A 6642-nucleotide genomic window follows, 5' to 3' on the forward strand; every position below is an offset into this window, starting at 1 on the left:
CTGCCCACCCAGCCCTGCCGCAGCCCCCTGCCCTGCCGGCCCTCCCATCACAACCCCTTCCCCGGGCTGGCTGTGAGCTGGGACAACTGAGATGATCCAAATCACAACATTGCAGAACTGCAGCTTCATTAAAACAAAGAGGGAAAACAGGAGGCGAAGAGGAAGCTACACAAGAGCGAGAGAAGACTGGTATGAGGTTTGTGTACATGTTTATGTTATCCCAGTCGTTTAGGATACACTTTGAAGTAGCCTCTGAAACTTGTTTTTGGCTGGGGCTCCCCTTGTGCTCAGAGCTGTATCAACACAAGCCATCCCTTGCCCCGTCCCTGCCCTGAAGTGGTAGATGAGGCAAATGATGGATCTGAATACATGAGGAAGCGGAGGAAGAAAGCACCCATCAACAAGGCAAGCCAGGAGCCTACAGCACCAGCCTCCTTATCGCTGTCAAATTTCCTGCAGGCATTGCAAGGAAGAGAAGTTTTAAATTGCTTTTACACACCCCTGCCTGCTTGAGTGCACAGAAAAGACAGAAGGGGCTTCAAAAGCGACTGGCTGGTATTTTGTTCAGTATGTGGCCCCATGCCTGATTTGCAGTTTGCAGTGTAAGCACTGCTGTCGAGCGGGAGCTATTCGTTTCCTCCAGGCTTTTCTGTGGGACTCATCACTATGGCATGGGAGGACTTCAGACATCAATTAAATTCTTTCCAGAACAACCCTGTGAGACCGAGGAAGGGGAAACAAGAGGAAAAGTTCTGTGGCTCTGAGGGCTGATCTCTGCTGCAAACCAAGCCCAGATTTCAAGTTAGGTATATGGAAAACAAGAAACTATGATGACCTTCGGGTTAAGCGAATCACCCAGTTTTGCATAGGAATCTTGTGCCAAAGGCTGGACTAACATCTAGTGCTCCTGGACAGTATTCAGATCAGTTAACCCCCCATGAAATTGCTCCTTATCTTCCTGAAGTCCCTTCCCTCACTCATTCACTGCATAGCTTCTTCACCAAAAAAGACTCCCTCCCTCTCTACCCAGCCGTGATGCATCCACAAGGTATCCGTGTACTGTGTGCTACAGGGACTCAACAAATGGCTCTAAAAACTGTACGCAATTAATGAGTGAAGAAAAAGGAAGAAATGGGTTCACACAGGCGTCTTCTAGACTTTGAGTAGCTGGAATTTATGCTCTGCATCTTTCTCCTTCTGCACTCAGGGATGTATGTAGGGAGCACGCACGGTGAGGAACACGTCTAGCAGAGCATGCAATCTTTTTTGTTTTCCTGCCTTCCCTGCTCCTTCTCCCAAGCAACTCTCCTTGCCCATTTTGCTTGCAGTTGGGCAGCACTCTCCTTGCATTGCCTACCCCTGGCAGTGACACCGCTGAAGTTTTAGCTATCCAACCTGGGGACATCTCCCTGCTCCTGAGGTTGAGATACAGCACAGCTTGTGTTGCCCACCAAAGCTTTCTGCTGTCCCTGGGCAGGCTTTGTCTGTGGGCAGCCGTGTCCAGGGACTGTTGGCTGTGGACCAAAACCGTGCCATATGAATTATTTGTGTGCAGGTGCTCAGAGGCTGGTATTTGAGCCCATGCCCTGGCTTTGTTTCGTACATTAGCATAAAGGTAGCTGGAGAGGCAAACTTCTCATTTCTAGTCACCATGACCCAAAGAAGGATGCTACTGGAGAGGTAAGTGGGAGGATAGGGCTTGTAGATGGTGAGGGTCGTCTGCCACAACCCAGCCCCGTTTCCCCTCGCAGCACCAAGGATGTGTTGAGGTCTGTGAGGTACCGTAGGGTCTTGCAAGCTCTTCCAGAGCCTCAGAGGTGCAGAAGCTCAGCACCAAAACCTTCACACCAAGGCTCGCTGGGGCTACAGGGAGCAGGGCAGGGGACTCGGCATGGGGCTCAATTCTGACCCAAGGCAACCAGATGTTGTGGGGGAGGACAGGGCTCGTCGCTGCTTGCCAAAGCTGCTGTGAGCACAGACCCACCACCGTGGGAAAGTCACGCTGTCCCTGAGCAGGACACTGTCGACAGCTAACCGAACAGCTAGCTGTCTTTAATGAGCTTCATCAAAGTGAGATTATGGTCAAATTGAGGCAGCGTTTTATAGGAATGATAAAATGAAAATTGGCCCTGACAAAAGGCAACTCCTGCTGCAGGATTCCGGCTTTGACTTTGAACTATGCTGCTGTGGGTTCTTTAAACCAAACCAAAAATAGGTAATTTTTCAAGTGGAATATTTTTGCTTGGCTATGCTCTTTTGGGCTTTGGGTTTCTTTTCCAAAAACAGATAAAATTTTTTGGCTGAAGCTCTGCTTCATTGTGGAAAGGACTCAGGGGCATGGAAAATTTCAGGACCTAAAGCCTTAAAGCACTTGTCGAAATTATAATCAGCAGACAAAAAAGGACTGATACCACGAAGCATGAGGTGGTCTCAACAATAAGTGACACTACCAGTTCAGCTTAAAATGCGTCTCAAATATATTTTATAAGGCCTCGTATACTCTGCTAGATTGAGTTTCTACAGTACTAACGTACTTCACCCCTGAGAGAAGTGTGTGGGCTTCTGGCAGGAGAGGAAGCAAGAGCTAGGAAGAAAAGATGTGAAAGAAGAGCTCGATGCCTTCTTGCTTTTCAGTCAGTCAGCTCTCCCTGGTCCCTGCAGCTGCCAAGAACTTTCGTATGACAATAGCAATAACACAAAAACCTGTTAAATATAGACTCAACTGAATTTAAATTGAGGAGAAGCATCTATAGTAATCAAGGTTTGGTGGATGTCTCGAGTATGGCTTTGTTCTTAATTATCGAGCTCTGCACACCTGCAGCAAGTATATTAAAAGAAAAAAAGTTTTACCAGCACGCTGCTGCTTGCTCAGTGCAATGAAGGCATGACAGCTCTGTGTGGTTTTGCCTTTACAAACTCAAGCCAGTGAAACTTTACCAGTTCTGTCTCCAGCCTTTTACTTCCCAAGATGCCAGTTATGGCATAGGTCTCCATCACATTCCAGACTCATTTGTACTCTTGCCTTTAAAAAAACTTTATGAGAAGGGGCACAGCAGCTTATCAAGATGCTCATGAGCTGCGACCATACAGGCTGAAAACAGGGGCTGAATAGGTCTGAGAAGAGCCAGACTCTGTGTGATTTGTCAAACAGTGACTACAGACCATGCTCAAGGCAGAGCTGTGTGCACACTTGAAACCCTTCCCTGGGGCTTTGCAAAGACCGCCGCGAAGTGCTGAGGACCTCCGGCAGTGCTGTTGGGTCTCCACACCAGGGGCAGATCATGGATGTGCTGGAGGGCAGAGGGATGGAAATCCTCTGCAAGATGGTGTGCCTCCTCCCCTCGCCTGAAAAGTCACAGCACAAGCTCTTTCCTCCCCCCAGGGTGGTGGGGAAGGTGACTACGCTTTTCCCCTGCTGCCACGGGCACATCTTCTGGAGATAACCCTACTCTCATCTTTGATCTCAGGAGTCCAAATATCTGGTGTGGGGATGCTCCCCATGCCACCAAGCTGGGCACTTCTGAAATACCCAGCTGGGGCAGGCAGCACCTTCGGCTGCATCCACGCAGACACAGCCACAGTTTAGTGTGCAAACTCCTGAGTCAGGACTAGTTTAACTGGCTTTAGCAGTGGTAACCGTGTAGGTGCAGTGGCACAGAGCTTGGTGCTGGCCAAATCAGCCCATAGGGAAGACTTGCATGACAGCAATGCAGATACACTCTTACTTTAGGACTAACCCATAAAAACATTTCAGGAAAAAAAAAAAAAAAGAAGCAAAAAAGGGAATGTTTACAGTAAGATGTTCTCTCCAGGAGGCCCCTCGAACAGCTCAAGCTAGCATGACAGGCACGTGGACTTGTCACTCCTTGCATTGCCAGGGTTACTGTGCAGAAAATTCATCGAGTGAAAATGGAGAAGAAATGCTCTAAGTCAAAAAACAGGTTTGAGAATACCCAGATCTGATGCCATATTTAAATGCCTGGCTTACCTCACTGGATGATGCTGGGCATGGAAAGACTTGGCTTTATTTCCCCCCCTTTTTTTTAGTCTTTGTGGCTGACAGTAACAGCATAGCCTGAGTATTCATAGAACCATACACATGCCTCGGTACAGGGACATTTCCCTTAGAAAAGAGTTCCCTCACGTTAGTCTGCGATGGCGTTGGATCTGGTTTTGGCCGGCGTGCAAACCACCAGGCACCGTGGTTACTCCTGCAGCTCTCTCATGTGATGGGACCGGGGCACAAGCCTTTACCACGCTGCCAGGGAGGAGAAAGTAAGGCCTGGAGGGTGACTTTGTTGGACGTGCTTGCCTTTGTGATCCCTGGGTCCTGAGCCCCCAGAGAGGTGGGTTGGGGGAGCAGTGGGGAGAGGGTGAGGATGTCTTGCCCAATGTGTTGACACTGCCTACAGCAGTCAGCAATGCTGAGCTTGGTCTTTGGGCTTGGTGGTGGGGCTGAGCGGAGGAGAAAGCCATTACCTCGTGGCCAAGGGCAGCGGCAGAGTGGGTCCTCCAGGAATCAGAGGCAATTGGGGAGCAGACTGTGCTCTGCGGCACTTTCTCATTCTGAAGAGCACCTTATTTGCCCCACAGCCCAGGGGTAATCAGCAGCATCGCTCATGCCTTGCAGCAGGAAGGAAGAATGAACTAGAACGATGCCCTCAGTGACTGCTTTCAGCCCAGCATCCTATTTCTGTTACATTCATACAGCAGACTTTTCACCTGTAATTGCCTCTTTTGGTCCCATCTGTATGCCAGATGTACATATTTTTTATTTTGTATCCATATGGTGCTAACAACGTGGGATTCATGAGGGAGGCTGACGGGCAACGCAGAGGTACAATAACCACGTACCGGTGTATCATAGAGGCAGGGTGAGGATCTGCAAAGCTCTCTGCTTTGCCAAGTGGGGAACCAGTAGAGCAGGACAATTTGGTATTTCCAGGTTATTTACAGGTAGTGCTGAAAAGCTTGTGCTGAGCTGTGTTGTTAACCTATTTGGATGCACTTGTGGAGAAGAAATATGAAGCCAGAGGCTGGCACAGCTGTCTTTTGATTTCTGTGTCTGGTTCCTGAAAACAGGGGAACTGAAATTTGTGTTCATGAGTACCCAGTTTGTGGTACCTGTGCACCTCCAGTGCTGCAAAGCTTCATATATCTGCTTTCGTCACGGGTGCTGAAGGACAATGAAGTGTGCAACATACAGATTTTTCCACCAGTTAAAAGGAAAGGTGGTGATCCCTCTGCTCTTCTTTATGGTGATCCTGCTCCCTGAGTCCCATAGGAAAAAACTGGAAGGAAGAAGATATTATTTGCACTTGCCATCACTGAACAGAAAGTGAAGCTCTGGCAGAGAGTGGGGCAAACAGAAGGCACCCAAGACAAGAAGCTATTGCAGCCGTCAGTGGTGGAGCTGAACGCTCAGGTTTTTTTTCTTGTCCTGAAGTCAGGAATGAAACCATCTGAAGGAGACTCCCAGGGTGGCTCTCAGCAGACAGATCCTCTGAAGAGCAAACCGATGAATGACCGTACCAAACTTGCCCATGGTCTATTATGGAGCTGGCTAAATGCTGGAAAAGATGTGGCAGGTTCAGATCCCTCCCAAACTGTGACCCCTTGATGCCTTCCTTACCCTCCTCTCTTTCATTCTCTCCTCTCCAACCACTCACATTTCTTGCAGGGAAACACGAGGGCTGCAGAGCTGTGTCACTCCTCTTGAAATCTGGCTACCAAAGGCCACGGTTAACCCACAGCCTCGTCCTACTGGAACATTTGACCTTGTTGATTATTAACAGCGTGTTATGCGAGGGATAAAATCCTGCCTCCTGGGACCAGGGTCCTATGCAGAGCCAGTGAGGGTGTTTCCCTCTGTATGAGCGTGACTTGGCTGACCTAGGGATATTTCTGACATGTAGCTGGATGTCGAGCCAGCCAAACAGCGAGAGTCACCTTCCTTTTGTTTTGCTTCATTTCAGAAAAGAAAGCATTGCAAAGACATACAAAGAGTTTGGAGCTGTTGTTGCACTGAGGTTTTATTCCATGAAGCGACATGAAGGGCTTTTCCCTCATGCCAGGCCTTTAAAAGCCTTGGGATTGGAAATTTATGTGACTCTTAACCCCTCATGTTGTTACAGACTGTGACCCCGGATAGTTTAATAAGGCTTTTAAATAGCAGCTCCCCTCTCCACTCCATCAGAAGGATGTTCAGGGGAGAACAAGGAGGCAGGATTCAGTCCCAAGCCTCACATTTGCTGTCAATGGCAGTGACAAGCAGTTGGGGCTGCTGCCCTCGGGGCTGCCTGGCTGCTGGGGAGGTAGCGATCGGAGGTAGGTAGTGGTTGGAGGTAGTGGTTGGAGGTAGGTAGCGGTCAGAGGTAGGTCGCGGTCAGAGGTAGGTAGCGATCGGAGGTAGGTGGCGGTCGGAGGTAGGTAGTGCTTGACTCTGCCTGGGTAGCACTTGCCTCTCTTCCAGCTCAACTCTGGCCAACACAACCACAAAACTCTGCTCAGCAGTGGTTGAGCCTTGGAGATGCTTGTTTCCACCCTCCCTATGGCTCCAGAACTGCTGGGAGCTCCCAGCTCCTGGCTCAGGGGATGCAGTTGGACCATGCCGGGTATCAACAGAAGCTGCATCTGCCGTGG

The sequence above is a fragment of the Cariama cristata genome, unplaced genomic scaffold (assembly GCF_000690535.1).
Source record: "Cariama cristata isolate BGI_N322 unplaced genomic scaffold, ASM69053v1 scaffold4495, whole genome shotgun sequence".
NCBI classification, from domain to species: domain Eukaryota; kingdom Metazoa; phylum Chordata; class Aves; order Cariamiformes; family Cariamidae; genus Cariama; species Cariama cristata.